At 39.7% G+C, this 22,085-nt stretch overlaps 2 pseudogenes; both read left to right on the plus strand.

Annotated features, from left to right (window-relative positions):
- The first annotated feature begins 4,979 nt into the window (after positions 1–4,979).
- LOC149148624 (xylan glycosyltransferase MUCI21-like) lies at positions 4,980–17,237 on the plus strand (annotated as a pseudogene).
- A 2,025-nt stretch (positions 17,238–19,262) lies between these two features.
- On the plus strand, positions 19,263–21,705 carry LOC149148625 (xylan glycosyltransferase MUCI21-like; annotated as a pseudogene).
- The last annotated feature ends 380 nt before the right edge of the window (positions 21,706–22,085 follow it).

Consider the following 22,085-nt stretch of genomic DNA (forward strand, 5'->3'; position numbering starts at 1 on the left):
ATTTCTCGATGGGAATAGGGTTGGCTTCACAGGAGATTTGCGTAATTTCTAGGCAGAGCATCTGACTGCTGCCAGGATTGCGCAATCCCTGGTCTGAGTAGACCTGCTGGGAAGGATTACATAGTTTTCTGGGTGAACCTTGACTAGCAGGATTGTGAAATTTTGGATCCCAACAGGCTTCCAGAAAAAATTACAAAATTTCTGGAGGGAAGGCTGGTTGCCCTCCAGAATTGCGCAATTTCTTGGTGGAGATGCTTATCCTGCAGCTGGACCAAGTGCAGATGAACATCCTGAGAGGGGAATGCATCAAGATTTGATCGATAGGTTGTCTTTGTGCAACAAAAAAACTGAAGCTTGTGTATTTGAAAAAGCAAGACAAGGTGTCGTGAAAAGTTGGTTGGGAGGCTCCAAAACGAAGCTAAGGAAAAGTTTTGGAGGGTGGTTATAGCCGCTACAACATGTTGTCATGTGGAGCAGCCTTGTCTGGAGGTCATGGCCACCGCCTTTTCTTTGCATGAGGGTGTATCATTAGGAAAACAAATTTCCTAGTTCTTGAAATGATATTATTACATTATTTTGCAGTAACCAGAGAGATGGCTGTAGGCGGTGCTACCTCTGATATCCTCTACAACTGATTTCCCAATGTAACAATAACATCGCGAGGCCTTGACTGATACACATCATGTGGCCTCCACAAGTATGGTTGGCCTAATAATACATCACAAACATCAAGGGGAGCAACGTCACATAATACCTCATCTATGAAGGGCTTGATTCTGTATGGAAGGCAGCATTGTTGGCTCACGTGCAGATCCCGTCCTTAGTGAAGCCACCTGATGGTGTATGGTTGTGGGTGTGTTATGCTTGGTAAGCCTAGCTACTTCACGACCTCCACTGCAATGAGGTTCTTTTGGCTCCCACTGTTGAAAATGAGCTATAGCAGGGAATGATTTACCCACATCTGGAAGTGGAAGAGACGCTCCTCCTCCTCTGGATCTTCAGGTTCCTCCTTCTATCTATTTTTGGTGGTGACAGTGGCATTGGGCTCTGAATCAATAATCTGCTTTCCTTTGTCATTCCCATTGTTGGGTTCTGACTCAGAGTCAAAACATGTATTTGGTTTTGAAGCCTTCATCTCGGCCACTAGTGACTGCTTGGCCTGACACTCACTTGTGTTGTGGGTGCAGCTCTTATGGAACTCACATCACTTTCCCATGTCCTTCTATGGCTTCGCAGTGTTTTCCTTTGCTTGTGACCTTGGCGGGTTGTCCTGGGCCATTCTGCCTTAGCTTTGTCCTTTGTTTTGTGGTTTCGGGGCACCTTTCCCTTGCCTCAGAATTGCAGATCCAAAGTCTCGCTTCTTCTATTTAAATGTTTGCTCAATATTGACGATGTATCAGTACACTGTGCCAAGCGAGGAGATTTCTAGGAACTCCATCTCATCCTGGATGTATCTATGTAAGCAACACGGTACTTTAGTACTAAATGTTTCTCAAAATCCTTGATACCAAACTTCGTGTGAAGGGTATGAAAAACATTGGTAGACTCCAGTACATCTTGGTCCCTTCCTTTCCAAAGCATGGTCCACTTTATGTATTTGTCGTCGTAGCTCCCAACAAGGTAGTACTGCTCCTTGATGGCATCTCAAAATAAGTTCCAAGTGGGAGCGATTGAAAATAGTGAGGTCGTACTTTCATCGTTCTTCTCACAATAGGCTTCCCACCAGTCCTTGACATGGGGGGTGACTTTGAGAAGAGAAAAAGTAATATTTTCTCGATTGGAAAAGTCATGAACAAAAAAATATCATTCTAGCAAATTCAACCATTTATCTATGGTATCTGCATCTATTTGGCCCTCAAATATGGGAATGTCAAAGTTTTCTTGTACCTTAAAACGTGTTGGATGTGGATGCATTGTCGGTGGGCAATCATTGAAGGATCTAGGCAAATTTATCCATCATCATGTTCCTTTGTTTCTCAAGGTCCTCCTCGAGCAATATTTTGATAGGATCTCTTGCTCCCTCGTCTTTCCTTTCTACCCCGATGGGAGGTTGTCGAGATTTAAGAGGATGGGCTTACAAAGTGTTACTCAACATTTTGTCACTGTCCCTGTACTCCCTGTCCACAATCGTGGAGGACCTCTATAGTGTACCTGACATGCTTTCCTATCATGAAGAAAAACCCATTGTGTGCCTCTTCATAAGCATAATAATTCCCTTTTGCATAATTTCCTACAAATCTTCTGTTTCTCCCAGTTTACAAGACTGACGCTAATGACCCGTGTCCTCCTCACACCAATATGCAGGGGTTACAACTGTCCCTAGCACCAATTGGATTGACTGAGCCTTTCTCATTCGTGCCAATCCTATTTTGGAAATTTGTTTAAATATGGAGCCGAAGCTTCTAGCTCTAGAAGCTTTGTAATGGAAGTCTGGTAAATGGTTAGGCCGAATGGAGTTGAGGAGGTCAGTTTGGGCTCCTTCCCCCTATTAGGATGGAACTAATCCAAGGGATAAGGCCTTCTCCCATGAGAAGAGGAACCATATCCCATCCATCCAAGCTATATAAACCTTTCTTTTTCCTAAGCAAAAGCTAGTTTTTAGTTTTGAGTTGGAATAATCAGCAAGGCTTCTATAGTCTGAAGATTTTATAATGTATGTTTGAGGGAGAATAGTGTGCTTGGGTGTGATTTGAGACTAGAGGGAAAGAGGCCTTAAAACCTCTATTGTTGGGGTTGTCCATGAAGTTCTAGTATAAGTGTGGGAACTCGGATACATTAGAGGAGACGAGCGATGTCGAGGCACCGGTTGTAATCTCTTTTTGATTTATATAAATGCAACTATTGATTGATTTCCTACATGAAGTGTCATTTTACATCTTTATGGGTTAATGTTCCTTGACCTATTCAATTGGCTGAATACAATATTGTATGTTTTTACATTTGTTGTTTGGTGTTGTTTGCTTGTTTTAGGTGTGTCAAATAAGGAAAGGAAAGATAGCTAGAGTAAAGAAGCAGGATCATCACCAGCTAGAATAGTGTTCTAAGAGGTAGGCCCTCTTAATTTATTATCGCCTAAGGAAATCTTCCATAGATTGTCTGTTTGTGACTAGACTCGCTCTCTCGGGCTAGAGGAATTTTTTGCGTCTGCACTTAGAATTTACTTGCATCACAAATTGGTGACCATACTGGGGAAACAATCCTTATGTTTGATTGATTGTAATTTCATGGTTTTTTGTGAACTTTTCTAGTATCACCATTTCCATTTAGTGTTCTCTGCTTTGCCTGGTTTACTGTTCTGAGTCTGAAATTTACAGTAAAAGTTTGGTTTTTACCTGAGGAAATTTTTATATTTTTCCTTTGAATCTTCGACCAACACAGTTTTTCTAAAGCAATAGCGTCGATCAGATCGAGTTTCTCAAAAACAGTAGTGTTGACCCCCTTCGAGTGCTTGTTGTTAGTTAGGCAATTGCGCTGATGCCTATAGATGGAGATTAGGGTTTTCCCCAGATCTCAACCAGTGTGTCTTGATCTCATGATTTCTACCTCTTAGCTTGTTTTAGGCTATTTCTCCGTGACTGGAAAGCTTTTTTTGTCTTGGTTTATGTCATTTTTGGTTTTCCTTTTTTTGCTTAATTTCTTGAGTCTTTGCATGGTTAGTGGCTCTAGGACATCTAGGTTGTCATCCATCTCACTGATTGTGAACTTAGTAAGTCATGTTGTTGGTGAATTTACTCGCATTTCATTTGTAGTCCTCTTATTTCTTTGATCTCCATCATTCAAGTTTGAAAAGTTTCGTTTGATTATTTAAACATCTCTTTTCCACCATAGATCACGTTGCTTGTCATGTCTTTTGTAGATTAATGGTGCCATTAGTTTGGAAGAAGTTATTTTTGTGTCTTTTCATCTTTTTCAGGATTGATTGTCTCGAAAAAATTTTCATTGAAGTTTTTTACAAAAAAAAACATTTTTTTCAGCTCATGAAAAGTACACAATTCTAGTTTGCTTCATCAATATGTTACATTAGTTAGCATCATTTAATACTAGAGTTGAATTTTCATTTGAAAAGAAAAGGAATTATCTTTACCTTTGAAATGACTGCTTGAAGTGCACTTGTTAGGAAAATAGGAATTGGGAAGATTTTTTTTCGTTATTCTGTTTTAAAAGGTAAAATAGTGAAAAAACATTTTTTCTTTTAGTTCCTTGGTTGTTTGCATTTGATTGTGTTTTCTACCCTCTCTAGTGTAAACAATTCATCGAATTGAAATAGTCTTGTCTCATTTAGCTGCATACAGGATTTTTGAGTCACATCGCTAAGGCCTGAAAACTAAGACATAATTCAAGATAAACTTTAAAATGAACTCAATTAACCTAAGACACATTTGAAACCTAATGACCACATCTAGAAGGTCCATGTTAGAGACATGTTCCGACGTCTTTAAACCTAGCAGATGTCATGCGCTTCGACACTAAACAACGCTAGTACGGACTTGTGCTCCCCGTACCATCAAGTATATAGAGGGAGGCCACACTAGGCTACAATGCTTTATCCATAGGAAGCAGAGTCTGCTTCCTTGTAAACGTGATACACTGAGCACAACATTCGGAGAGATCGCCTGCCCATATTTCTCGATTCGCTGGGAGGTATTCTGCAATTCCCAGTTACATAGTAATCCCTTTTACCTAGATCATCCTGAGTAGTCATTTGATCTTTTTTACTCTTTAAGCTTAAAATATCATCCAAGCACTTGTTCTTTCAAGCTCACTTCAAATCGAAAGTGATAGAGTCACCATTCCTTCTTTCTCAACTCTTAAAACATGAAAGAGCACCAGTTTGTTTATGTGTCTTAAAAAAGTGTTGCCCAAGAACTCACAACATCCCTGTTAGTCTTTTCTAGACCGAATAGTGAGTATTCCTTTTAAAGTACATTTAAAGCCTTGGAATTTAACTCTTTGTTCCTGTTATTTGATGCGAAGCCATCATGGCTGAACTGCTTGCTTCACCTAGTTCCTCTTCCTCTCCTCCATCTGAAAGATCGTCTGCGGAGCCGTTTCCTGAATTACCACATTCCCTCGAGGACCAAGGTGTTGAACTTGGAATCATTCTGAGAATTCAACCTTTGTCATCTTGTCCTCCACCTCCCTCAGATACTAGGTTACTTACTGATATTGGCCCAGAATCTTTGGATAACCCTATTCAGACTCCCAAGAGTCATCCAACTTCTAAAGGTCAGCTTGGACTCGTTGTTTATCTTCCTAATCCTTTATTCGACCCTATTGTGATATCACCACAGCGTCTGTACAGTCTGTATGATCAGCCAGGTATTCGTTTGGAATTATCCACTCAAACATCTTCTGTCATTCGTCATCACTTATTTCCACCCATGGAACCCGAAGGCGAATTTCCGGTCTCCTCTCCGAGTCACTCAGAGGTTTCCGCTACACACACTATAGAAGAGGAAGAAGACCAGTTTCCTCTTGAAGGTTTCCCCTACACAGGAAGCATTCCCATCAGTGTTTATCAGAACTTACCTCCTAATTATGTGACTTTAGCAGAGTTGGTCTCAGGTACACCTAGTGCCTCTTCTCTTTATCATAATCCTGTTTGGGCATCTAGCACTATGCCTACCACGGGTCCATTCATTTAGAATCTAACCCCCCCAACAGATGCTAATTTCTACAGTTTCTTCAGTCTTGGTGCAGTGCACCATTCCAAACCCTCTTATCTCGTCAATCCAAGTCACCCGTCTGATGCAACTAATGGTCTCGGGTCCTGCCTCTGTTAGTCCTTCTGTCCCTCCAGTAAGTTCACAAGTTGTGCTACCACCTAGGGGGAAGAATCCAAATGACTCTATGGTGTTGGGTACAACTAATGTTAGTAGCTTGCATGCTCACACATCTGGGGTGAGCCAACCTTCTTCTAGTGTTATTCAAAACTCTGCTAGTCCTAATGGATCAAGCAATATCTAATACCAACAGGTCCAAAATCTCATTGGTTTGTCTTGGTCAAGAAATTTCCAGTATCAGTAGCCTTATGAGGCTCATGTTTAGTACCAAACTCCTTATGTTCCATATGGTTCCCAAGGAATGGTAAATCCACCTTACATCCTTCAGCCTGGATAGTACGTTCAGCCTGGTCTGACCACCATTCCCGATGGCTATGACCAAATACAGTTCGGAAATTTTCAAGGTTTCAATCCGAGAACTGTCCAAGTACCCTTGCAGGAGCAAGGACAACCTCTGCAGCATCAAGGGAAACCGTCGTTGTAGCAAGGGACTTCCATTCAACAATAGGGTCCGATAATGTAGTAGCATGAACCACTGCAACAGCCGTAGGGTCAACCCTCATAGCAGTTGCAGCAAACCATGTAACTGCAAATGCAGTATGTTCAGTAAACCTCCCAGCCTATGTCTTCACAAGGCCAACTTCTGTAGTGCAAGGACACCTTTTGCAACTACAAGGTTAGCCCTCACAGCAACAAGGCCAACCCAAGAAGCAACAACCCTTATATACATATCAATAGGGTCAACCTTTGCAAGGACATGGTCAGGGTCAAGTCCTGCAGCAACAGGCCCAAAATCCTCATGTCTAAGGGAAACAGGTTCAAAATCCTCTTGTTTAAGGACACCAAGTCCAAAATCCTTATGTCCAAGGCCAATAGGTTCAAAACCCATATGTCCATGGATAGTAGGTGAAAAACCCATATGTCCAAGGTCAACAGGTTCAACAAACTTTTAACTTGTATGTTGCTTATCAACAACCTATGGCTGGAAAATTTCAAGGCTTTTAAGGTCAGAATCATCCCTATGGGCAAGGTAACCTACAGTGGGGAAAAAATCAAATACCTTATGGATAGAACCCTCCACTATGGGCACAAAATCCCTACTAGCAGGGATGGGCTCCTCCAGTTGGACCCGCTTATCGACCTCCAACACCTTTCAATACTCAATTTCCATTGTTTGCTACACTAGAGTTTCCAGATGTGTCTCAACTCATGAATGATCCAATTCTTCATTCGCCCTACTGGCCTCTAGTCCCATCCAAGATCTAGAGCAATTGTCCAAAGTTCGATGGGAAAGCGAAAGAGTATCCTCAAGCCCATGTGATGACATGTCACCTCTAGTGCTCTTGGAATTCTTATGTTGATGATTCTATTCATCTCTGTCTTTTCCAACGAACTCTCATAGGCATTGTAACCAAGTGGTACATCGAGCTCCCTCAAAGTACTTATTATGACTTCAAATCTTCAGCCATGGCTTTCCTCATGCATTTCCATTTACCGGTTCGCTATGAAACCGACACCTATTTGCATACATCGCATAAGAAAAATAATGCGACGCACATATTCGATCACATCCATGAATGGAGATGTAGGTGTCCCCTAATAAAATTTGAGATTGCTGATAGTCACTAACTGAATGGTTCACTAAATCATTTGTCTTTCCAATTACTCATGATATCGCTATGGGTGGGTGCGTTAGGGAGGAGCAAGCCATTGCTCATGCCTAGTACTAAGATCTTGTTTACTCTCAATATGGCACTTTGTATGAGTTATTAATCGATGATATGAGGCCATCATCTGATCCAACAACATCGAAGTCATAGGCTACACCTCTTGTTGATGGAGTAATTGGTTTAGTGTCCCAAGCCCCTGTAAAATCTTCTTTCAAAGAGAAATCAGCCTCAAACACTGCTTCCAACAGTCCCTCACAGAATCCACCTAGCCCTAATAAAACCTCAGAGGTCCACGTTGTTTAGTATACCATAGAGGATAAATCCTTCAAAGGTAAGAATAAAGGCAAAGGCAAAGGTAAAGTCAATGCCCCAAAATAGGGTCCTCCTAAGTCGTCTACTAGTGATTCTTCCCATTGGAAGCCTAAGTATCTATGCCTCATTTCTGAGGAGGACCACTATACTAAGGATTGTCCCAGATGATCTGAAGTTAGTCGTTTACTCAAATGAACCCCAGCTATCCTAACAGAGCCATTTCCCTCCCAGCAAACCCAAATGGTATACCAACCTCAATCATCTTCTTCCTCAGGTTCACAAGTGTTCATGATGAGTACGCCCATTAATGTGGCTACTAGATCAATATATTATCAAACTCCTACCCCGAGAACAGGAAAATAAAAAGAATTTTCCCCTTCTTCTTCCTCCCTGTCATGTTCTAGTCCTCTTCATATAGAGTGACCTAACCCTGATTCCCACATTCGATCACCTTCTCAAGGTGTGTTACGAAAGTCCTCATACAATCCCAATGCTTGCGCCACTCAAGATTATAATATTTTTGAGGATTTGGCTCACGCACCATCAGCTATGTTTGCCCTCGAGGTACTTCAAAGTTGTCCATCTCAATGGCAATCAATATCATTAGTGTCAGCTATTGGGGGTATTGATCCTGCTGATTCCAGTCTTATATGTTTTGATCTAGAAAACCACGTTTTGCATCTTCCTCGTTAGATTGCATTTCTCATTCAAGTCATCATCAATGAGAAAACCATTCACAAAACCATCATTGATGAAGGTGCTTCCACCTTCATCATGTTTGTCCTTATTGGAAGGAAATTGGTTCTCCTACTCTGAACTAGTCCACTAACACTTTGGAAGCTTTTAATGGGTGCGATTCGCGACCATTCGGTGTCTTACCCAACCTTGCCATTACTTTGGAGGGAAAGGCAGTGCATGTCAAGGTAGAGATCGTTGACACTAATATCAACTATAATATTCTACTCGGACAGAGTTGGACCCATGCCATGCATGTTGTAGCCTCCTCCTTGTTCCACATGATTCATTTTCCCCATCAAGGGAAAATAGACATAGTTGACCAGCTGTCCTTCTTTGCCTCTTCCTCCTTAGATGAAAATGTTCTGTATGTCAAGCACACCAGTGCTCCTTATGAGAGTGTGGGGGTAGGACTCCTTAAAGGTCCTGCTCCGATGGGTATCTTTCCGCTCCCACATCCTCATGTTGCCTCTATTAACATGATTTCGGTCAAGTCTGATCCTTGGGTCATTCCCTCTCTGGATCTTGTTGACACATGGGGTGACAAGATGCCGTTGAGTCTTGTGGAAATTAATTATGTGGAAATTGTTTCAGTTTCACCTCCGGTGTCCTCTGATTATCTTGTTTTGAAAACCTCTCTTGATGCGTATTCTCAATCCCCATGGCTTGGTGCTTCAAAGTCTTCCAATTCCTTAGCCGAGACTTTTCTCTATGACGAGAGTATCATGGAATTAATGTCTCTAGCAAAAGTACCTTGGAATGATACTCATCATCATTCCTCGTTCTTGCCTAGCCTGATAGTCCTGTCTACTTATCTCACGGAGTTCTCTTCCCTACTACTTCAGACACCGATCATGACTCGTGAAGTTTGATCAGAAGGGAGCATGGGTAATATTACCCAAACGATGCTAATTGATATTTCTATCAAGCGTGGCGTCATTGAAAATATCCATATCGAGGTAACTTGTTCTCTATAAGAGATCAAGCTCTATACTCGTCTGTTCCAAGAGTTTCAGGATGTTTTTGCATGGTCATATGAAGAAATGCCCATCATTGAGCCTTGTATAGTCGTGCATGAAATCTGAACTTATCCTCATGCGAAGCCCATTTGCCAACACCTCCGCCCAATGCACCCTAGAAAAGTGGCTGCCATCATGGGTGAAGTTGAAAAACTTCTCAAAGTTGGATTCATTTATCCAATCCCTCTTACAGATTGGGTGTCAAATATTGTACCATTGACAAATAAGCAAGGCATGATCCATTTTTGCATTGATTATCGTGATCTCAATCGTGCCTATCCAAAGGATAGCTAACCCACTCCCTTCATTAATTAAATCATTGATAAATGTGTTGGGAGTGAATTCCTTTGTTTCATGGATGGTTTTTCTGGCTACAACCAGATCAACATTGCACCGGTTGTTCAAGATAAGACAACCTTCATCTATCCGTGGCATACTTTTGCATACAAAAATCTTCCCTTTGGCCTTAAAAATGTTGGGGCTACATTTTAGAGAGCGATGTCATACATGTTTCACGACATTTGCAACATCATTTAGCCTTACCTGGATGACCTTTCCACTCATTCTTGTAAGTACCGCGATCACCTTGATCATCTTCGGAAAAAATTTATTTGTTGTGAACACTACAACATTTGGCTCAATCCACATAAGTGTGTCTTCTACATCAAATCTGATGACTCCTTGGCTTTATTGTCTATAAGGTAGGAATTCACCTTGATACTCTTAAAGTTTAGGCCATAGTTAATTTACCCCCCCATGTTCATTGCACCAATTGCAAAGTCTGCAGGGAAATGCAAATTTCCTACGTTTTTTTGTACCAAATTATGCTGAGATGGCTTTAGCGTTCACCCGGTTGCTCAAAAAAGGAACCCACTTTGTTTGGGATGACATTGCCCAAAATTATTCTGATGACCTTAAGTTTGTTTTCATCAAAGCTCCTTTGTTGCCTCCCCCAAACTATCATCGAGATTACTTCCTTTATCTCGCTGCAACCTCTAGCACCATCGCCATGGTGTTGGTACAAGACGATGACGAAGGCAATGAACATGTTATTTACTACCTCTGTTGCAATCTCATCGACACCGAGATGTGTTATGCTCACAACAATAAGTTGGCTTTGGATGCCATCCAGGCTATTCATTGCTTTCAACACTACATTCTACTACGCACTACCACTGTGATTTCTCAATGCAACCCTGATCTAAAATGGGGCACTAAAGGCTTCTTGTCATGCTTACAAGAACCTCTCCCACTCCAAAGCTTATATATATTCCCTAGATCTATGCTTATGATTGATAATTTGCGGAGTTAAAAGTGCTTGAAAGAGGTGTATGCTTATGTTTTTTTTTAGACTATTTATGTGCTTTGTGTTCTTTGCTTATGCTGATATTTAAATACATGCAACAATAAATAATGCATCAAATAAACAAACACATAAGACAACAATATAATATTGAGTTCACCTAAACCTCTTGGAATACATCTTTGTGAGCACCAATAAACTCGATTAGGCTCTTTTGGATTATGGCTTCAATTATTTTACAAGTCTTTGATACCATCGTATCTCGCTAGATGTCCATACTTTGTAGATAGATCTAGGTTTCTCTGGATTAGATTCCTTCAATCAGCACTCACAACTATCTTGAGCTCCTAGATTGTACCAACTCCCTAAGAATTATTTTATTGTCTCTGGAATTCCTTCTTCTATCTTCAGCACACATCAGACACCAACAACAGATTGATCATTTGATCTCTTTGTTGTTGTGAACTTCAATATAGCTTCATGGCTCGTAGAACTCCATTAAGACCTCTGGCTCTGTAGCTCTACCTCTGTCAACACTCTGGCTCTGGCTTCCAACCTCTGGTGGCTATGTCAAGCTTCTCTGAGCTTCTCTGAGATTCCTCTGAGCACTACCCTACCTGAGACTCTGAGATTCCTCTTTCTCTGTGCGTTTTGTGTTTTGCTCGGCCTCTGCGTGAATCCCTATCAATTCTATTCTCTGTGTATTTGTAACCATTTGGTTACAGTCCTCTAATGCCTAGAAACCTGACTGTTTCCCAAAAGAATCAGTTTGCAATTGGAAAGGAACTAGTAGGCATCGGGAACCTAATCGTTTGGCCTTCCCCCTACCATAATCTCGAAAATAGCAATATAACATAATACATAGGAAATGCACGAAAAACACATCATGAGCCATTTAACCAGACTTCAAATAATATGTAATCATGCTTAAAATCCCACTCAGTTTTCCTTTCCATCATATGTCACATATCACGCTACGTATGACCAAGAAACCCAATACACGGAAAATACACAGAAAATCCGAAATTCTGGATTTCAAAATTTATGCAATCATGTCTATAACTCTATCGGGTCCACACCCTGATTGCAAATCACATATCGCATTGCCCAAGAGTCATGGTCCATCTCCCATGCCTTTTTGCGATGCGATAAACTATCACCGATCGCTTTATCAGCATATCGCAATCTATTTATTGGAATTATCACAAGTCGCTCTATCGCATATGTGACGACCCTTTGTATTTGTGCAATCCAATTGTTGATCGCCAATCGTCGATCGCATCGGCGTATCGCTATCGCTTTATCGGCATATCTCAATCGCTATGTTCAAGGGCCTGGGGCCTGTACCACGTTTGATGCATTGTTCTGATGTGATATATAGATATCACTAATTCTTCGATCGCCAACCCACTTTGTTAGTTCCAGTCTTCGTAGCCTATCACCAGGGATCAACATGGGCTCTTACTATGTCTGGTTTTGTTACATGTTTTGCACATGATCTTCAGCACAAAGCATGTCATAAGTGTGTCCATCAGAAGCAACTTGGAAAGAGTTTTCCAACAATATATCACACTCCCAAAACTGGCTTCTGGATTAGAAGATATAGTCAAATAAGATTGTTGCTTGTTTGATGGGACGACTGCTGTCCCAACCAGCTATTGTTTAAATTGGGCAACAACAAAGTACTTGTCTGTAGTGATAACATATCGCCTAGAAATTCCTTTGAAACTATATACAGAAGCGCTTTCGGTGCAAAGAAGATGATCAAAACTACTTCAAATGATGTAGACTGGAGCCTAATTGTAAACAAAATGTGGTTATCAGTTCACAACAAAATTAGAAGGTATGTTCACAGATATGAAGACCTTTCGTGACACGATGCAAGGGTTTACTGCAATGTTGGCTGCATCCAGTGAAAGCAATGAAGGCCCTACTCTGGTTGTCTAGTATCTCACGAAAAGTTTGTCAAAGCCATTCATTTTCGAAAGAAATAAAAAGATGTCTAAGTTTGTAGAATAAAAGTATCTTTATCGAATGGATGGAGGTCACAATCTCGTTGGAATGAATCCCTTTCATGAAGAGGGATTACAAAGGGTGGAATTGGATCACTTGTTACATGTCTCTGGTATTAAGAAATGGTGACCTCCTCATTATGTCAAATGTTAACGAGATACCCAGTGCACATACTATAAACCTTCTTAGGTGGTGTGATGGCTAGCACTGCAGCTTTTTCTTTCACCACATAAGTGAATTTATTTCTAAGATGAAAGCACACAATCATTCTGATCCTTTCAAGTTCTCTCATTAATTGAATCCTATGAGAATATAGGATGTGATTTTTCATGGAGCTGACCTTTCTAACATGCTACCAGAGGAGTATTCTTTTCAACAAATAATATCGAAATTGGGGTCTATACCGCACTCATTTTCTGTTTTACATCTTCCATCTTATTTGATCCAGAATTCTAAAAAATTTAGATATCTTTTGCTACGTAACTCTCGGCATGAAATCTGGCTAGAAAATCAATATCCAAAAATGGAGCACTAGTTGTTGCAGGCTTTTTTGATTCATCTTTGAAGGTGTGGAACATGGCCAAGATCGGTGAAGAACATAATTCTTCTGAAAGTGGCAATACAGGTGAAGTTAGTCAAATTGAGCAATTAGCAGGTTTGGATATGGGGAAAAGGTCATACACATTATTTCAAGGACATGCAGGACCTATTTAAGCTACAAATTCCAGCCCATAAGTGGATTCCATTTTATCTACATCAGAAGATTGTACAGTCCAATTATGGAGTTCAAAGATGAATGCAAATCTTGTTTGCTACAAAGGGCACAATTATCCTGTGTGGGATGTTTAGTTTAGCCCTGTGGGACACTTTTCTTTCAGTTCTTCACATGATCGAAAAGCTATAGTTTGGTCAATGCAGAGAATTTAACCTTTACGGATCATGGCAAGACATCTATCCAATGTTGATTGTGTATAGTGGCATGTAAATTGTAACTATATTGCTACCGGATCAAGTGACAATACTATCAGATTATGGGATGTGCAATGTGGTGAATGTGTGCGCATGTTTTTTGGACACATAGGTATGGTTTTATCAATACCCATGTCTCCAAATGGGCATTATATGGCATCTGGAGATGAATATGGTGCTATACTGATGTGGGATATATCAACAGGTCGATGTGTAACTCCTCTAATGGGGCACATATCCTACATATGGACACTTGCTTTCAGTTGTGAAGGTTCAGTATTAGCATCTAGCTCTACAAATTGCACTTGTATTGGATATCAAAATAGGATACCTTGGTTTGATTCCTGGGACATCACTATTTGACATCATGTCACAGGAAGGGGCTAATGGTTTCAAAATTTCTGAGATAGAATCAACATGCTCAAAAGAATAAGTCCTCAGAATGATTGAAGTGGCCATTCTTTGCACTCAAGTTGTGCCTACAACGCGTCCATCGATGTCTCGAGTGGTAGCAATGCTGATTGGTGGTCTTAAGGTCATTCTTGTTACTTCTCGCATAGTTTACATTGCAGATTTGCAATATAATAATCGCACTGCATGCACAGCTTGATCATTATGGCTCTGGGCACATTCTAATAGCTAAATCTTTTGAATTTGCTAACCAATTCCATCTGTTTGAAGGGAACAAAGAAATTTGTTTCCCTTGGTGCTGCGCGTAGGGCCATCCTCGTGTGGCGTTGCACTTTTGGAATATGGTGGTGCGTGTAGAGCTTGTGGGTCGAAATGGGATTCACACTTTGCAGAAAAAATCTTAGCTTTTCATTTAACATTTTGGATGCGGTTTGCAACAAGGACTAAATTTTGTGAATCCTAGGATGATAAGGAAGATTTTAAGGATTTTTCATCTCCACTTATGAATATGGTGGATCGATTTATCCAGAAAACAACGGTATGATTGCCTGATGGGACAAAATTGAGTCTGCAACACATGTTTTGAACAAAGGTTTTCTTCCAGAAGTCAAGTCAATGTTTGATTGTGCTAATCCCCATTTGGTCACAGTTTTGCAAATAGCTCGCAAAATTCTAGGTACAAAAGAGCTACACATACTCTTATGTTTCCAGGATCATACAAGGAAGGTGAAGGAATAGTCTGTGACAGATCCCATTTTCATACAGACTTGTGCACTGCTTTTGGGCATGTTTAGATGCATGCAAATTTTAGTTCGTTCCTGCTTCATGCGCAAGATAAAAGTAACTTTGGCATAGAGGAGAAGGTCCAGCCTTACACTTAGAAGTGGGAAAAGGATGTCATGGCCATTGTGCATGAGGTGACTCTGAAGAGTGTAATGCTTACAAGTTCTTCCAAGGTGAATTGTGATGTTGTACACAATGTGCCCGCTATTGTTTATACTATTGCAGGATACACGGGGAATTTGTATCATGAGTTCAATAATGGGATTATTCCTATGTATATAACAACTCAGAATTTAGAAAATGAGGTTATCTTTATTATTTTTAACTACCATAACTGGTGGTTAATCAAGTATGATGAAATTTTGAAGCAACTGACAAAATACAAGGTCATCAAATTTGAAAACGAAACTATGGTTCACTACTTTTCAGAGGTCACAGTTGGCGTGTTTATTCACGGTGATTTGATGATTGATCCCTCTTTACTGGTCCATAATAAAAGTATACTTGACATCAAAGCTTTTGTCAATCATGCTTACACACCTCACTAGTTTGTCCTTGAACGATGTCCAGATCAACCTTTCTTTGTAATAACTTTTTGGGAATGTAACATGGTAATCTTGAACCTGAAAGAGGTGGTTGGATTGGCTACGCCACTAGGGTTTAATGTTACAGTATGGAAGCCATTGCGAACCACTGAATTGAAAACAACTTACGCTTTTTTGAATTCCAGCCATGTACTGCTTGGTGTTCACGATGCAACATTGGCTCATTTTCTGTTCATGCATCCTGGATCTATGTTCATTCAGGGCATTCCTCTTTGGACTGATTGGGATTTTGACACGTATTTTGGTGAACCAACAGAAAGGATGGGCATGGCCAACCAACCTGGGTTTGATCCTAATTTTGGAATTTTTGCCACACGAATTCAAAAACAGGTGGCATTATTCGAATTTTTCTAGGAATGGACGGCAAATAATTTAGCCATGAAATGAGTAGCATCGAGTTTTTAAAGAAGAGGTGGCAGTATTCAAAACATTCAATGAACAATTGGCAAAGATTTCAGGAATCCAAATTTTCTATAGGGCACAGGTGGAGGATGATTTGATCAACATCTCAAATTATCCCGGGTTTCAAGTGATAGTTCCAAACTAATTTTGGCAGGCAATTCGATTTGTGGCAGCAGATTTGTTTCTTTTTATATTTAATTTAATTCCTAAATTGTAATATAATTTATTTTTAGAAAAATGCATTTTATATTTTATTTTATTTTTCCTTATTCCTATGTAATAGGAATCAAAATAGATTTGTAATTTAGTATATATGGGATTATTTTTAAAGATAGAGGTTCAATTTTTGCAAAAGGAAAAGGCATTCGGACTGTGTAAAATTTCTTTGAATATTATTTTAATAAAGCAATTTTTTGCCCTTTGGACTCGGGATCCAGCACGGTGTTAATATCTAGTATGTTTTTCCTGTAATTCACCTACATATTTTGTTTTTCTGCCTTGTTACAGGATTATCTAAGAGATGTGTTAGGAATCCATCCCCTATGATGCTCCTTTCATGATGATTTTGTTGTTAGATGTAATGGTTTTCTTTGCAGAATTCATCCTTTGCTAGATGCTCTGTTGAGCAACCTCATGTTTCTCTTCTATCTAACGTTGCTACTATAGATCCATCCCCTGTTCGATGCCTATGGGCTAGCGGGCTTTCTCCGCTATTCTTCTCACATTTGCAATCTTCTATTTCACCGAACATGGCACCTATTTTGCCCCAAGTTTGCCAGCAGAAACTTGCATCGACTCCATAGCCCAATCGTCCTTTCTCTTGCTGTTTCAACCCAAAACCTTTCAAACAAATCCCCAAACTCCATAGCTAGTCTAAAATTCATTTATTGCAACCATGTTTTGTTGGCAAAGAGAGAGCCCTCTCTAGTTTGGCAGGGCTAGATACTAGATTAAAAGCTTGGTCTGTGGTTACCTCAGAGTTACCTCTTCTCAGCCTTGAGGTTAATTCTGAGTGCTAACATTTTGGTGTCGTTTCCGGGGATGAGGTGACAGGTATTTCCTGGGAAAGGTTGTTCAAGTTGAAGATCTAATTGTTGATGGTGGACAACAGTTAGACACATATGAAGGCTGAAATCATCTTCTTGATGACTCCATTGTTCAAGATATTGGGCTTCAAAGTTCAGAGTGACTTCATTGCCAATGAATCTAGAATCCAGATTGCAGAACGTTGATGGTAATCACCGATGACAGGGTATGTGGCAAATCCGTTATCCAGTGAAATGTTATGGACTTTATGGGATGAGTTAGCAAAATTTTAGATTGATCAGAATTTCTTGACATCAATGTTTCTTAGTTTGAAATCTAACCAACTCACACCTGAAAGTAAATATTGTTTTCTTGGTTTAGTTGCTGAAAGACTAGAAAATGAAATTGAACTATTGGACGTTCACATTGAATCATATGATTTCCAAGATCCTAAACAGTTCTTTGAAACTCTCCCTCCTCCCAAAGAAGAAAAGGTAAGGCTTCCCTTGGATGGTTGCATTGAAGGATGTTATGACTTACAGCAAGGTTGTGACAATCTCTAGCTGAGAGCATATCTTAATCAGTTGGGGTAGCAGATAGAATCTAGTTTTTATGATCCTATAGCAGCATATATGGAATATTTTCTTAAGTTGAATCAAAAACCAAAATGCCTTTTACAGAGCCAGAAGTACTATGTGTATATACTACTACTAGAATTTCCAATTACATTCTAGTTCAAACACCATCAAACAACCGCATCATTTTCATAGTTGCTTGACTGGTTGGTCTGCCATTACAACATTACTTGATTTATTAATTTGGCTACAGAGTAGGATAGGATAGTTTTGTAAATAAATAAGCTACCTAAAGTAGCATTTCAATTTTCGGCATTTGTTTTACTTTCCCAATGTACAGGTTGCAGTATATATATGTTTTTGGATTGGTATGAGTTGTTTTGGCTTTGGAGTTGTCTAACTATCTTGCCCAATGGATGAGGCACCTGGTCTAAGGTGTTCTTGACACCTCCAAGGAGTTTCCATCCCCAATAAGGCCGATTTTAGTTCCAGTCTCCACAACCTGTCACCAGGGATCAACATGGGCTCTTACTATGTCTAGTTTTGTTAGATGTTTTGCACATGATCTTTAGCACAAAATATGTCATAAGTCTGTCCATCAGAAGCAGCTCAGAAAGAGATTTCCAATGATATATCACACTCCCAAAACTAGCTCATGCATCAGAAGATATGGCCAAAGAAGATTTTTTCTTGTTTGATGGGACGATTGCTGTCCCAACCAGCTGTTGTTTAAATTGGGTAGCAACAAAGTACTTGTCTGTAGTGATAACATCTCACCTATAAATGCTTTTGAAACTGTATACAGAAGGGATTGCGGTGCAAAGAAGATGATCAAAATTGTTTCATATGATGTAGAGTGGAGCCTAATTGTAAACAAAATGTGGTTATCAGTTCAAATCAAAATTAGAAGGTATGTTCACAAATATGTAGACTTTTCGTGACACGATGCAAGGAATTACTGCAATGTTGGCTGCATCCAGTGAAAGCAATGAAGGCCCTACTCTAGCTTTCCAAGTTATCATGATAGGTTTATCAAAGCCATTCATTTTTGAAAGAAATAAAAAGATGTTTGAGTTCGCAGAATCAAAGTATCTTTATCGAATGGATGGAGGTCACAATCTCATTGGACTGCATCACTTTCATGAAGAAGGATTACAAAGGGTGGAATTGGATTGCTTGTTACATGTCTCTGGTATTAAGAAATGGTGACCTACTTATTATGTTAGATGTTGATGAGATACCCAGTGCAGATACTATAAACCTTCTTAGGTGGTGTGATGGCTGGCACTACAGCTTTTGCTTTCGCCACATAAGTGAATTTATTTCTAAGATGAAAGCATACAGTCGTTCTAATCATGTCAAGTTCTCTCATTATTTGAATCCTATGAGAATACAGAATGTGGTTTATCATGGAGCTGACCTTTTTGACATGATTCCAAAGGAGTATTCTTTTCAACAAATAATAACGAAATTGGGGTCTATACCGCACTCATTTTCTACTGTACATCTTCCATCTTATTTGATGCAGAATGCTAAAAAATTTAGATTTCTTCTGCCAGGCAACTGTCAGTGTGAAATCTAGCTAGAAAATCAATATCCAAAAATGTAGCATTAGTTGTTGTAGGCTTTTCTGATTCATCTTTGATGGTGTGGAACATGGCCAAGATCGATGAAGAACACAATTCTTTTGAAAGTGGCAATATAGGTGAAGTTGGTCAAACTGAGCAGTTAGCGAGTTTGGATATCGGGAAAATTTCATACACATTATTACAAGGACATGTAGGACCTATTTATGTTGCAAATTTCGGCCCAGAAGGGGATTTCATTTTATCTGCATCAGAAGATTGTACAGTGAAATTATGGAGTTCAAATATGAATGCAAATATTGTTTGCTACAAAGGGCACAATTGTCCTATGTGGGATGTTTAGTTTAGCCCTATGGGACACTTTCATGTTAGTTCTTCACATGATTGAAAAGCTAGAGTTTGGTCAATGGAGAGAATTCAACCTTTATGGATCATGGCAGGACATATGTCTAATGTTGATTACGTATAGTGGCATGTAAATTGCAACTATATTGCTACCGAGTCAAGTGACAATATTGTCAGATTATGGGATGTGCAAAGTGGTGAATGTGTGTGCATGTTTGTTGGACACAGAGGTATGGTTTTATCAATAGCCATGTCTCCAGATGGGCATTATATGGCATCTGGAGATGAAGCTGGTGCTATAATGATGTGGGATCTATCAACAGGTCGATGTGTAACTCCTCTAATGGGGCACACATCCTGCATATGGATGCTTTCTTTCAGTTGTGAAGGTTTAGTATTAGCATCTAGCTCTGCACACTGCACATGTAATGGATGTCAAAATAGGATACCTTGGTTTGATTCCTTGGACACCACCATTCGACATCCTGTCACAGAAAGGGGCTCATGGTTTCAAAATTTTCTAAGATAGAATCAACATGCTCAAAAGAAGAAGTTCTTAGAGTGATTGAAGGTGCCCTTCTTTGCACTCAAGCTGTGCCTACAATGCATCCATCGATGTCTCGAGTGGTAGCAATGCTGACTGGTGGTGTTGAGGTCATTCCTGCTGATTCTCACCCAGGTTACATTGTAGATTTGCAATGTAATAATTTCACTGCATGCACAACTTGATCATTATGGCTCTGGGCACATTCTAATAGCTAAATCTTTTGAATCTGCTAACCAATCACATATGTTTTGAAGGGAAAAAATAAATTTGTTTCCCTTGGCCCTACGCCTAGGGAAATCCACGTTTGGTTTTGCGCTTCTGGACAATGGCGTGGCACATAGAGCCTGTGGGTCAAAATGGGATTCACACTTTGCAGAAAACATCCTAGCTTTTCATTCAACATTTTGGATGCAGTTTGTAGTAAGGACTAAATTCTGTGAATCCTAGAATGACAAGGAAGATATTAAGGATTTTCCATCTCCACTTATGAATATGGTCCACCGATTTTTCTAGAAAACAATGGTATGATTTCCTGATGGGACAAAATTGAGTTTGCAACACATGTTTTGAATGAAGGTTTTCTTTCAGAATTCAAGGCAATGTTTGATGGTTCCAAGCCCGGTTTGGTCGCAATTTTGCAAATAGCTCGCAAAATTCTACGTACAAAGGAGCTGCACATACTGTAAAGGTTCTAGGATCATACAAGGAAGGTGAAGGAATAGTCTGTGACAGATCCCATTTTTGTACAAACTTGTGCACTGCTTTTGGGCATGTTTAGATGCATGCAAATTTGACTTCGTTCCTACTTCATGGGTAAGATAAAAGTAGCTTTGGCATAGAGGAGAAGGTCTGGCCTTACACTCAGAAGTGGGAGAAGGATTTCGTGGCCATTGTGAATGAGGTGACTCTAAAGAGTGTAACACTTAAAAGTTCTTCCAAGGTGAATTGTGATGTTGTACACAATGTGCCTGCTATCGTTTATAGTATTTTAGGATACACGGGGAATTTGTATCATGAGTTCAATAATGGGATTATTCCTATGTATATAACAACTCATCATTTAGAAAAGTAGGTTGTCTTTATTATTGTTAATTTCCATAACTGGTGGTTAATCAAGTATGATGAAATTTTGAAGCAACTGACAAAATACAGGGTCATCAATTTTAAAAATGAAACTATGGTTCACTACTTTTCAGAGGTCACAGTTGGCATGTTTATTCACGGTGATCTGATGATTGATCCCTCTTTAGTGGTCCACAATAAAAGTATACTTGACTTTAGAGCTTTTGTCAATAGTGCTTAAACACCTCACTGGTTTGTCCCTGAACCAACTTCAGATCAGCGTCACCTTGTAATACATGTTCATGAAGGTAATAGGGTTATCTTGAACCTGAAAGAGGTGGTTGGATTGGCTGAGCAACTAAGGTTTAATGTTACAGTATGGAAGCCTCTGCAAACCACTGAATTGAAAATAGCTTACTCTTTTCTAAATTCCAGCCATGTACTGCTTGGTGTTCATGGTGCAGCATTGACTCATTTTCTGTTCATGCGTCCTGGATTTGTGTTCCTTCAAGTCATTCCTCTTGGGACTGAGTGGACTTTTGACACGTATTTTTGGTGAACTAGCAGAAATTATGGGCATGGCCAACCAACCTAGGTCTGATCCTAATTTTGGCATTTCTGCCACGGGAATTCAAAAACATGTCGCATTATTCGAATTTTTCTAGGAATGGATGGCAAATAATTTAGCCATGAAATCAACAGCACTGAGTTTTTAAAGAAGAGGTGGCAGTATTCAAAACATTTAATGAACAAATGGCAAAGATTTCAGGAATCCAAAGTTTCTACAGGGTGCAGGTGGAGGATGATTTGATCAACATCTAAGATTATCCCAGGTTTCAAGCAATAGTTCCAAACTAATTTTGGCAAGCAATTCGATTTGTGGCAGCATATTTGATTTATTTTAGATTTAATTTAATTCCTGAATTGTAATATAATTTA

Source organism: Pinus tabuliformis, chromosome 9 (assembly GCF_031772625.1).
Source record: "Pinus tabuliformis cultivar Carrire ecotype Pingquan chromosome 9, CPIR1, whole genome shotgun sequence".
NCBI lineage: Eukaryota > Viridiplantae > Streptophyta > Pinopsida > Pinales > Pinaceae > Pinus > Pinus tabuliformis.